Raw genomic sequence first — 13,983 nt, 5'->3', positions numbered from 1 at the left:
GGGTAGAAAGAAGCTTGAAAAAACAAAAGAAAACAAACAAACAAAACGGCAAGAGCAGGGCTTAGTGGCACATGCCTGTAACCCCAGCACTCAGGGACTCAGGGAAGCAGAGGGGGCCAGATTTCTGTGAGGTTGAGGCCAGTCTGATGTACAAAGCGCGTCCAGGACAGCCAAGGCTACACAGACCCTGTCTCGTAAAAAAAAAAAAAAAAAAGCCTTTTTGCAAGGAAGTGGGAGCACTCGGATTTCATTCCTATGGCCATTTTTCGGAAGCTGTTGTTCAGAAGTCAACAGGGGAACATTCCCATTGTCTAATTTACCCACTGTCCTCTACTTACCACACGCTGCGATCACAGCATGCATTTATGCTTTGTGTGAACTATAAATAGCCTCTGGTTAAATACTTGTGAACTTCAGCGGCCTGAATCCGATAGGCTCCACTCATCCCTCCTGTGATTACGAATTTGTTCTATCCACCACAGTTTAGCTAATGACCTATTTGTAAGAGATTAAAGACAGGGTAACTTTCTATGTGTTTTGAAGATAAAAGAATGGAATTACATGAGAAGTGAAATGGTTACGTCATCCTACAGGTATGTCCAGCCTGGAAATTTAATCAGGATTCTTAGACACTTATATAAACCAATAATTATCATTCCTCCTGAAATGAAATATATGATTAACCTACACTGTGATCAATTGGCTATTAAAATTGGCATATTGGATGATTAATGTTAGCATTCTGTTGTTGTTTCTTTGGCAACAGAGGTATTGCCTGGAGTGATTGTAAGTTTATTTTTAGCATCAGTTATGGATTTTAGGGAATAAGCAAAGCTTAAACATACTCTCACTAGCTATATCGAAGCAGCACTTGTTACTTAGTAAGAATACTACCAGGATGTCACCTTCCCACAGCGATTTACAGCCAGCTGTCTATTCTTCACATTCTCATTCCTTGTTCAGTGGAGGCTCGGTGGTCAGCTTCCAGTGTTCCACGACCATCAGCTTCCGGCTGGTCTCTGGTACCTGTGGTCTGAAAATAGGAAGAAGGTCAAAGGTACACTCTAAACATTAATGCAGCTGGGGGAAAGCACAGTGGTTAAGTGAACTTGCTGCTTTTACAGTGGACCAAAGTTCAGTTCCCAGCAGCACACTGGGTGGCTAATGACTGCCCTTAGGTCCAGCTCCAAGGCATCAGACACTCTTTTTTGGCCTCTCCAGGGACCTGAACACACACACACACACACACACACACACACACACACACACACACACATCTTTAGGAATAAACGTTAACTATAACTATTAAGAGCTAATATATGGATAATAAGATAAAGTAAACATAGAATAAGGATAATGTCAGCTGTGTGGTATATACAAAATATCTGATTAATTTATGTCTCCTTTAACTCTGGACCTAGGTAAAAAGAAACAAAAGTTAATTCTTCTACATGCTTATAATAGGGAAAATGAATGGCTTCATATTTTCTTTGCCAAGTTTAAGAAGGTGGAAAAGACAGTTGAGTGTTTTATTGTTCTCTAATATTAGACATCTTACCTGGGGAGATCAAAACTAAAGTTCAAGTCCTACTTCTACTCCTGGTAGTGTTCTTACAGAACTCATAAGCAATGTTAACTGTAAAATAAATGATACACTGTGTTTTAAGTATTATTCTATTACTAGTACAAGCCAAGGCAACTCTTCTAAAAGAATACATCTAATGGGGAACTTACTTATGGTTTCAGAGGGTTAGTCAATTGTTATCATGGTGGGAAGCAGACAGGGATGGTACTGGAGAAATACCATATAAAGCTGAGAGCTTTATATCCTGATCCACAGGTAAAAACTGGGCCTGGAGTGGGCTTTTGGAACCTCAAAGCCCACATTCAGTGACACACCTTTTCCAACAAGGCCATGCATACTCACTGTAACAAGGCCTCCTAATCCTTGTCAAATAGTTTACCAATTAGAAACTAAGCATGCAAAGATACAAGCCTATGGGGCTATCCTCATTCCAAGCACCACAAACTGTTTACTTGGTGATAATGAATGCTTCCTGTAACTTCAAAAAAAAGTGATCATCATGAATATTTCTATTTATTTTAGTTTTCCTAGGCCCTGAGACAAAGAGGAGATAATTGAAGACATACCAGGAATGCAGAGATGCTGTGGGATGCAAGAAGCTGCTCTCCTGCTGGCACCATGCTTGTTGATGGAAGACATTAGGTTCTGGAATTGGCAAAGCCTAACCTGATGATGTGATAATGTTGATGAAAGTAAAAATGGTGATAGCACTTCCTCCTGATTGTATATTGTGTGAGCATACTTAACCCTCAGATTATAAATTGGCTGATGCTCTGAAAAAAGTTGGCTATTGCATAAGACTTTAGTCTACCTCATTTATTGGTTCCATCCTCCCAGGTCTCACTGCCATTTGACAGTGGTAAACAATCCTGGCCTTCATTTTAGTTGGAGGAATTTTTGTTATTGCTTCAATCTTGATCTACTTATAAAGCTTCTTAAGTGACTTATTTTACCTTCATTTATTTTTTTTATATAGAATGAATCTAGAAATGCATCCACAGCTTTAATGTTTTCTTATTGAGTGGAATATTTTTTAAAGTCTATCCTTATAATTTTTTGAATTCCATTGGTATCTTGTAATGTCTCATTTCATTTCTTGTTTATACTAATTTGATTATTTTATCTGTTCATTTGTCTAAGGTTTTATCAATCTTATTTGTTTTTTTTTAAGAAAATTATACATTCATTTCATTATTTGTAATAGTTTTAAATTGCTCTTTCTTTAATTTCAGCTAAGGTTTGAATGATCTCTTCCTATGTTATATTTTTAGATTTGTTTTAAAAGGACTTAAAATGCATCATTAAATTATTCAGAACTTCTTTTTAAAAAATTGGGGTAGCAACATATATTTTTTTAAAAACACTGTACCCACAATCCAACCAATGAATAAACAGAAGCCAAAAGTAAATGAAAACTATGCAATCCATAGGATCAACTTAAAGCTGAGGAATACACTTTCATGAGTATATACCTTATTATAATTAGGTATGTCCCAGGACAAGCAGGAAAGACGGTTCAGTCAGTAAAATGCTTGCCATACATGCATGAGGACCTGAGTTTAAATCTTGGATCTCCACAATCAATACTGAAAATAATAATAATAATAATAATAATAATAATAGGCACATGTCTCTAGCCTCTGTACTAGAAAGATGAAGCATTAAGATTCCTGGAGATCGCTTCTAGCCTATTTAGCTATATCAGTGACCTCCTGAGTCATCAAGATAGCGACCTCAAAAAATAAAGTGGAGTGCAATCAAGGGAGACCCTTGATTATGGTTGGTTTCCACACGTGCATGCTCACCCACCACACAGATGTGCATATGTATGAGCATATGCACACACGCACACATGATAAATATGCAAGTACATAAGCAAATAAATAATAAATACATCTCAATTTTTTAAAAGGACAAATAAGAAAGTCCTAGTTACTCCACTTATTAGCTGAGTGGAATTCAACAAATTTTTTAATCTCTTTGATCTTGATTTCACCTGCAAAAAAAGGGCAACAGTTATCTCATAGATTTTTAAATATCTTGGAAATGTTATCTAATATTTTGCTTGATACAATTTAAAAGCTAGGCCAGTGGGTGTCTTTCTCTTCCTGCTGCCTAATGGATCAGGATATAAAGCTTTCAGCTCCTGCTTCTGAGAGGCTTGTCTGCTTCATGGCATTATGATAATGAACTAACCCCCTGAAACTATACACATGGTCACACACACACACACACACACACACACACACACACATGCTTTCTTTTATAAGGATTGCCTTGGTAATTGTGTCTTCTAACAGCAACAGAACAGTGACAAAGACAATGGCATACAAAGCATCCAGTGAGGAATAGGATATAAGATGGAGCCTACTGGGTAGCTTGGTATACGATGGTCTAGTAATACAAACATGGTTTAAAATATGATTTTTTTTTTACAATTCTCACAGGGATCTCAAATTCCAAGGATCAGAATATTCATGAAATATATATTTATATGAATGAAACCAAAAACATCTCGAATGTCATCAGTAGAATATTAGTTAAGGAACTGGTCTATAAGAAGTGTAGTACAGTGGCTCAATATAAGAAATATACAAATATGTACAAATATAGAAGGATTTCAAAATAGGTTGAACAAAATAGATGTTATACGGTATTTTATGGTATAAAGTCTAGCAATATACATATATGTTTTAGAAGTTGAGAGAATGCTTGCTAGGGGTCACAGTGAGGTGACAGGGCTCACTTTCTAGTGATGTAAGTTCTCATGAAGGAAGAAACATGTCCTATCTTTATGTAACTTATGATAATGTAAGAATGTATATGCTAATATACATAAATCTCTACCTTCCAGTTGGGATCTATGCCTTGAACTATCGGTAATATGTACTGTTACAAAGTCAACAATACAGAAAAAGGAAAGCATAGTGGTGCATCATGATCCTAGTACTTGAGAACTGGAGGCAGAAAATTCACAAGTTCAAGTCTAGCTTGAGGTACATAGTGAGACCTTGTCTCACACAATAAACAAAAGTCATTTAAAATAAAACCACATAAAAAAGAAAAGTGTAAAGACGCCTGATGTGTCTACTTCTGTCTTCCTATACCCTAAGGAATCAAAAGTACTGTATTCCCCCTGCCTGGTCCCCATCTGTGATGCTCCATTATGCTACTATAAAATTTCTTCTGGTTTAATACAATAACTACAATCATAACTTCTTCCCAATTATCTTCTGCTTATACTCAGACTTGATGTCCACAAGAGACTAGCTGCAATATAAAAAGTAGTCTTTATAAAACAGAAAGACCTGTTATAGCGCTAAGTTTTGGCCACGTGTGTAATTGTGATGTGACTTAGCAAGAATTCTCTACAACTAGTTGTTGTTGCCATCGTCATCATAGCCATCATCATCATCCGTATCTTGATCAAGAGCCCTATCAGACCAAAAGTTAATTAATTAGTCATTAGAAAACTCAAGTGACTAAAGTGTGAGTCCTCAAGAACTTTTAGTACAGCTTCCATCAGGCCTGTGTATTGACCAGGCTGGTCTTGATTACTATTCAGGGAAAGAAAGCTACTTCATGTTTAGAAAACAGTTAAGATAAAATCTTTCCCTTTCAAATTATTCATATGGAACACACTGTCCCTGCACTGTAATCATTACCTAGGAAACAGAAGAAAGAGTGATTTCCTGGGTACATACTTACCTCATTAGATTAATTAAAGTGGTCCCTTATCACAGTTTCCTAAAAGAGCGACACACATGGTTTACCTAGCCACTGTGATTTTGCTTCTGTAGTTTATGGCCCTAAATAAGAGAATCTTTAATTTGCTGCAGTACAGTTTTCCAAATATCAAGCCAAGTGGTTAGGAAGCTGGCCACTACCCAGGAATCAATAAAAATAAGAGATTCATCAAGGGGACTACTAGCCATAAAAATGAGCATGGGATTAAGTTCTAGTCATTGAATGGAGAAATTACGTCTGTTTTTATTTTTGTACCCTGGCACTGAGGCTGAACTATCTCAGCTCAGCCAAACCACCAATAAATCAGCTTCTACAGGCACTAAGCTAGTTATGAAAACAAACCGCAGCTACCCATGTATGACCTCCCCAAAGCTCATATTTTTGAACTGATTCCTTACATTAAAAAAAAAAAATGACAGTGTATATTTCAATTTTCCCGTATGAAGTTAAAAGTAGGCCATTGTGTTTAGGAACACATACGTGGCATCATAAGCAATCTTTTGTTTCCTATTTGAGTTGGTAGTTAGCTTTGAGAGGCATCAGGCACAAGGAGGAAGGGCAACCATCTGTTTCATGAACCTGGATGATCACATGATAGAAATCTGTTAAAATGTACATTTGTTTTATGAATTTTTGATTTGTTGTTGGATTTCATAATTACTTTTGAAGAGGAAAATGATCATATGCAGTTATTTGAGGCAAATAAAGAGGAAACAAACCAAAAATAGAGGCCATGATGGACAGACAGGAATCCACAATCAAACAGGTGAAGAAAATGGTGTGAGACATGAAAACCGACTTAGAATCAATAAAGAAAACACAGAGAAAACTCTGGAGCTGGAGAACTTAGAGAAGAGATCAGGGGAATACAATACTTTTGATTCTATAGGGTATAGGAAGACAGAAGTAAGACACATTAAGGATCTTTATACTTTTAAAACATCAAATTTCAATGTCAAATCCTTGACATTTTTCACTGACCAAAAAGTCCAAAATTATGACATTAGGACATACAGTCTCCTCTTTGAGAGAAGCGCATTGTGATGGACATCTTATAACAAATATTTTCAGTTGAGGCATTTATAGTCACCAGGTCTCATGTGGCACTCTTTCCTTTCCACCCAGCAAAGCAACATCATTTCCACTTCCTCTTTGAGCCTCATTCCTTCACGATCCCCTTTGTTTCTGTTGCAGCATTCTGTGTGAGTTCCAGAAGCTGATGGAAATGGGAGTTCTGCATTTCAGTTATTGAAGTGACAACAAATGAAACTTCATAACATCACCCGCAATAAACTCATGATCTGAAATTGAATTAGCAGCCTGACTGTGGCTTTGACGATCACTTTGACACTTTTAGGACTACTTATTCTTTGAGTAACTTTATGCTTGGTTCTTTGGATAAGTCATACAAATTCAGAGTTTTTGTTTGAGAGTGCAACTTCAACTTGTATTAGTATCTCAAGGAACAAAACCAATAGAGTGAATATTAATAGTAAATGGAGATTTATTAGATTGGCTTACAGGATATGGTCCGGATAGTCCAACAATGGCTGTCTCACTCTGGAAAGGCTGAGAATCTTGAGCTGTCCACGTGCAGAGGCTAGATGTCTTAGCAGTCCCAATCTGGCACTGGAATTCTGAAGGATTCTTGTAGAGTCACTTGTCTTCAGTCTCTTTGGAATCCCAAAGAAGCTGGTTCTAATATCGTGAAGGAATGAGGCGGTAACAAATAGATCTTTTAGGTAAAGTGAGGGCACACAGGCAAAGCAGTTTTGTCATTGTTGTTTGTTTTGCTTGTTATTTATTTTTCTTGACCAACCCCAGAAGGTACTACTCAGATATAGGCTGGGCCTTCCTGATTCAAATGGACTGATTCCAAAAGTCCCTAACAGGAATGAGCAAAAGTTTGGCTTTTAGTTGATTCCAGATATAGTCAAGTTGGCAACTAAGATCAGCCATCACATACTTAAATGTAGAATTTAGGTCATTTTGATTTTTGCTTTATAATCTTAGTAGTGTTTGGCATAAACAAAGCTATCAGCTGATGTGCATTGTAAAAGTAACTGTATGTCCTGTCTTCTAATATCTAAAATGTCTATAGATACAAAGACCAGTGCTTCTAATAGATCCTGTTCCAGTTCTTGTCATAGTAGCATCTGTTGATATCAGTAGCTAAGAAAATGAGTATGAAGTTCAATCAACAATAGCCAGTGTCCCAAGACATCACTGTTGTTGATGACCTTGTACTCTTCTCTAAAATGAAACTGCCCAAGTGTGTTTGCTGAGAGCTCCTCACGTGGGCTATTCTTTCTTCACTGAGAGCAGCCACTAGCTTGTGGACACAACAGAGTGATCATTAGTTGTGTGCAACAATTTAAATTAGGTCAGAGCAATTAAAAGCCAAATGAGACATGGTAAAGAGCTGGCAAGCATAATTAAATCTTTTACAGACCATCAAGCAGAGTGGCAGTATGACTTTGGTGAATATATTATTTTTGCCTTTAGGGGATCCTTTCATTAAAATAATTAAAATACCATTAAAATGTTTAAAAATATCATGATATGATTACACTGGTGTGAAGATAAATCCACGCAGGACTACATGTATTTCTTCTTTTTATTCTTCAAAAATTAAAGAAATGAAAACATTTCTGTGCACCCTAAATTAGTCCCCAGTCTTAGTCTCTGTGTAAACCGTGACTATAGGCTAAGTCAGCTCTGGGACATATTCTATATGCTCTCTCCACACATGAAAGCTGAGACTTGGGAAGGTCACACTAGGTTAAATACTTGATGATTTAATTCTCAATGATCTTGGCCATTGCAACACAATAATGAAGTCTTGAAGGAGCCCAATCAACAGCATCTTTATCTTTCCACCAAAAGAAGATAAATTGAAAATGAGAATCAAAAGATCACCTTTGTTATCAATAGAACAATAATAGTCATTGTGGTGGTTTGAATAAAAATGGCCACCATGGGATCACAGTAAGTGGCACTATTGGTAGGTATGGCCTTGTTGGAGTAGGTGGCCTTGTTAGAGTAGGTGTCACTGGGGTGGGCTTTGAAGTTTCAGAAGCCCAAACCAGGCTTAATGCCACTCTCTTCCTGCTGCCTACTGATCCAGATATAGATCTCTCAGCTACCTCTCCAGCACCATGTCTGCTGTGTGCCGTCATGCTTCTCACCATGATGACAATGGTATAAACCTCTGAACTGTAAGCCAGCCTGATTAAATGTTTTACTTTATAAGAGTTGTAGTGGTCATGGTACCGTTTCATAGTAATAAAACCCTAACTAAGTCATCCCTTACCTTTACTTGTAAGAGTTGTAGTAGCTTGCCTGAAACAATGCGAGACTGCCAGAGTAAATTCCTCCTTCCTGGGAGAACCTATCTCCTAAGAGGTAAAGCACAGAATAAAGATGCTATGCTACACCATGACCACACTTTCCCCCAGCACTGCTCTATCACATAATTGACTTATGCAAAGAACAACAAGAAGGGAAAAAAGAAAACAACAGTTGCAGAGCGTAAAGTTTCAAAGTGACTAATCTTAGTAATGAAATGCTACTATAAATTTCCAAAAAGTCTTGAACTAGTCCAAGAAAAGACAGCCAGAGAAGGAGTTTTGCATGGGACATGTATAGGAGCAGGTCAGTGCGCTTGGACTCCATTAAAGCTCAGGATTGATTTTTTTGTTTGTTTGAAGTTGATCTTTCTAGTCACAGGATTTTAAAAGCACTTTGACGAAATAGGGGGCAGAGCCAAGATGGCGACTGGCACACACAGTTTCCGAGCTGTGGAAGAGATAAAGTTCTGAGTTGATGAGTGGAAGAACTTCTGGAGCCAGGGAAACAACTGGAGAGACTTTCTAAACAACAGGGAACATCGCAGGAGGTGAAAACCTTGGTCTCCGGTCACCCAGGGACTTGTTTGGGGAAGGTGAGAAACAATCCTTTGATCTCTCGGCACTCCCCTCCCCCAGATCTCCCTCCTCCTCAGCACAGTGGACTCTTTCTCAGCGCAGACCTAACTGCCTGGGGCCTGCAGCCACTGAGGCGGAGCCCCAAGCCCTTTATTGGCAAAGGCCAGCAGTACTGTGTCTCGGAGTCCCAGATTCGCGCGGCCGCTGCACCATCTTCCCAGGGCGCAAGTCTGCTAGACTCCATACTAGCTCCGCAGGATCACCATCACTGACGGTACAGCCCGCCCAATCCCACAGTGAAAGAGAATACGCTATATACTCACCCAAACCAGAGAGAAACGCCATACAAGCTAGACACACCAGGCGCTGGGCCTCCGAAGCTTGGAGAGCACAGTGAAGAGACCCCAGGACTTCCCAGAAAGCATCTGGACTAGCAACCCAGTCTCCAGTTGCAGCGGGACTTTCTAACCTGGCGGCGGAGCAGCACTGAGCTGGTGGGGCACATCAGCCCTCCAGTTTAAGACTAACCAGGGCCAAACCAGAGAACAGAAAGCCTGGTTACCCCGATTCCCACTGACGTGACCACCCTGAAATTTCCAGCTGCAGCAAGACCTCATAACCTGGCAGTGACAACAGCAGGAAACTGGCGGAGCACATCAAAGAAGCAGGGCCAAACCAGAGAGCAGAGAGCCCAGATACCGCGATCTCTGCCAAGTGACCTGCCAGTAAGTGAGTGAACCCTTGAGAATCTGCAGCTCCACTGATCCTGGGTCCTTCTAAAACAGAAGCCAGGCATCCAACCCCCTCCCACCCATATACCCACTTTGGGAAACAGAGGGGAACTTGGAACATTGAAGTTCCTGCTCTGTGGATCTAATTGAGGAGTTAAGGCAGTTAATGCCAGAAATTGCGCTGCAATCATCACTAGCACCTGCGACATATACATTGCAGAGCCCCTCCCACACACTCAAGGGTTCAACATTAGCCATCACTCTGTCCCTTGAGACACACGCCCACGCCCACTTACACACACACACACACACACACACACACACACATATACACACGCACGCACGCTTGCATTTGCCTCTGTTTGCGCCTGCATACTTTCCTCCCACAGGTACAGCTAGTCCTCAGCACATGCTAAGGACACGGGACCTCTCTCAACTTCCTGAAGAATTCTCCAGACTCGAGAGAGAGACAGTACCAGTCTGATCGGCAGAATCCAAAAACAAACAGGGAAGGTCTCAGATAAGCCAATGGCCAGGGGTAGGCGAAAGAACACTTCCAACATAAATCAGGACATCATGACTTCACCAGCAAACCCCAAAATCGATGGATACTCCAATTCACCAGAAGGACAGGAAAATGACCTTAAAGCCATGCTTGCTCAATTATTTGAGGCTCATAAGGAAGAAATGAACAAATCTTTCAAAGAGTTGGCCAGTCAATTGGAGGTAAAGAAAGAAGAAATAGACAAAACCCTTAAAGAAACACAGGCAAACATAGCCAAACAAATAGAGGCACAAGTAGAGAAAAAATTAGTGGCATACAAAAAGGAAATGAACAAAGAAATAGAGTCCATTGTAGAGAGACAGGAATCCAAATTCAAACACATGGAAGAAATGGTGCAAGGCATGAAAACAGAATTAGAATCAATAAAGAAAACACAAAATGAGAAAACTCTTGAGCTGGAGAACTTGGAGAAAAGATCAAGAACCACAAAAGTAAGCATCACCAACAGAATACAAGAGATGGAAGAGAGAATCTCTGGAGCTGAAGACACACTTGCAGAAATTGATACTTCTCTCAAAGAAAAAGTAAAATCAGAAAAATTCCAATCACAAAATATCCAAGAAATCAAGGACACTATGAAAAGACAAAATCTAAGAATAATAGGAATTGATGAAAAAGAAGACTCCAGGCTCTAAGGTCCAGAAAATATTTTCAAGAAAATCATAGAAGAAAATTTTCCCAACTTAAAGAAAGAGATGTCCATAAATATACAAGAGGCCTACAGAACACCAAATAGACTAGACCAGAAAAGAAACACATCACGTCACATCATAGTCAAAACACTAAATCTACAGAACAAAGAAAAGATATTGAAAGCAGCAAGGGAAAAAGGCCAAGTAACATATGAAGGTAGACCTATCAGAATCACACCAGACTTCTCATCAGAAACTATGAAAGCCAGAAGGGCCTGGGCAAGCATCATGGAGACTCTAAGAGATCACAAATGTCAACCCAGACTACTATACCCTGCAAAGCTTTCAATCAACATAGATGGAGAAAACAAAATATTCCATGACAAAATTAAATTTATGCAATATCTATACAGCAAACCAACCCTACAGAAGATACTAGAAGGAAAACTCCAATCCAACGAAAACGAATTCACCCAAGAAAACAGGGCATACAGATAATATCCCAACAAAAATGAAAAGAAAACAAGCAATGAAACAAGGTAAGATCATCGACTCCATTACAAAAGGAACTAACATGCATTGGTCACTATTATCTATCAATATTAATGGACTCAACTCACCAATAAAAAGACACAGGCTAACAGAATGGTTACGGAAACAAGACCCAACATTCTGTTGCATCCAAGAAACACACCTATGCAACAAAGATAAACACTACCTCAGAGTAAAGGGCTGGAAAAATGTTTTTCAAGCAAATGGTTCCAGAAAACAAGCTGGAGTAGCCATCCTAATATCTAATAAAATAGACTTTCATCCAAAGTTAATCAAAACGATAAGGAGGGCCACTATATTCTCATCAAAGGAAAAATCCAACAAGAGTACATCACAATTTTGAATATCTATGCCCCAAATACAAGAGCACCTACATTCGTAAATGAAACAATATTAAAGCTTAAATGATACATTGATCCTAATACCTTAATAGTGGGAGTCTTCAACACCCCACTCTCATCAAGGGACAGATCAACCAGACAGACACCAAATAGGGAAATAAAAGCACTCACAGAATCCCTAAATCAAATGGACCTAATAGACGTCTACAGATCTTTTCACCCACACTCAAAAGAGTACACCTTCTTTTCAGCACCACATGGAACCTTCTCCAAAATAGACCATATAGTGGGTCACAAAGCAAGCCTCAACAGATACAAAAGGATTGAAATAATCCCTTGTATACTATCTGACCACCATGGACTAAAGCTGGACATCAACAACAACAGAAACAACAAAAAGCCGACACGCACATGGAAACTGAACAACTTACTACTCAATGACAGCTGGGTCAAGGAAGAAATAAAGAAAGAAATTAAAGACTTCCTAGAATTCAATGAAAATGAAGGCACAACATACCCAAATTTATGGGACACATTGAAAGCAGTGCTCAGAGGAAAATTTATAGCACTAAGTGCCTACAAGAAGAAATCCGTAACATCACATACAAACAACTTAATGGCCCAACTGAAAAACCTAGAAAAAAAAGAAGCAGATTCACCCAAGAGGAGCAGAAGGCTGGAAATAATCAAAGTAAGGGCAGAAATCAATCAATTAGAAACAAATAAAATTATCCAAAGAATCAATGAAACAAAAAGCTGGTTCTTTGAGAAAATCAACAAGATAGACAAACCCTTAGCCAAACTAACTAAAAAGCAGAGAGAAACCATACAAATCAGCAAAATCAGAAAGGAAAATGGGGACATAACTACAGACACTGAGGAAATCCAAACGATTATTAGGTCATACTACAAAAGCCTATATGGCACAAAATTTGAAAATCTAAATGAAATGGATAACTTTTTTGACAGATTCCATCTACCAAAATTAAGTCAAGATCTGGTAGAAAGACTGAATAGCCCTATATCTCCCAAGGAAATTGAAGCAGTCATTAACAGTCTCCCCTCCAAAAAAAGCCCTGGACCAGATGGCTTCAGCGCAGAATTCTACAAGACCTTCAAAGACCAATTCTCCACAAACTATTCCACAAAATAGAAATAGAAGGAACACTACCAAACTCATTCTATGAAGCCATAGTCACTTTGATACCTAAACCACACAAAGATCCAACAAAAAAAGAGAACTTCAGACCTATCTCTCTTATGAACATTGATGCAAAAATACTCAATAAAATACTTGCAAACCGAATCCAAGAACACATCAAAGATATCATCCACCATGACCAAGTAGGCTTCATCCCAGGCATGCAAGGGTGGTTCAACATACGGAAATCCATCAATGTAATCCACCACATAAACAAACTGAAGGAGAAAAACCACATGATCATCTCCTTAGATGCTGAAAAAGCATTTGACAAAGTCCAACACCCATTTATGTTTAAAGTCTTGGAGAGATCAGGGATACAAGGCACATACCTAAAGATAGTAAAGGCAATATACAGCAAGCCTACAGCCAACATCAAACTCAATGGAGAGAAACTTAAATCAATCCCACTGAAATCAGGGACAAGACAAGGCTGCCCACTCTCTCCATATCTCTTTAACATTGTACTTGAAGTCCTAGCCAGAGCAATAAGACAACTAAAGGAGATCAAGGGGATACAAATCGGAAAGGAAGAGGTCAAAGTGTCACTATTTGCAGATGATATGATAGTATACATGAGCGACCCCAAAGATTCAACCAGAGAACTTCTTCAGCTGATAAACACCTTCAGCAAAGTGGCAGGATACAAAATCAACTCAAAAAAATCAGAAGCCCTCTTGTATACCAAAGACAAAAAGGCTGA

This window comes from Psammomys obesus, unplaced genomic scaffold (genome assembly GCF_907164565.1).
Source record: "Psammomys obesus unplaced genomic scaffold, mPsaObe1.curated_primary_1811, whole genome shotgun sequence".
Lineage (NCBI taxonomy): Eukaryota > Metazoa > Chordata > Mammalia > Rodentia > Muridae > Psammomys > Psammomys obesus.
The sequence above is the reverse complement of the archived record's forward strand: the minus strand, read 5'-3'. Positions refer to the sequence as shown.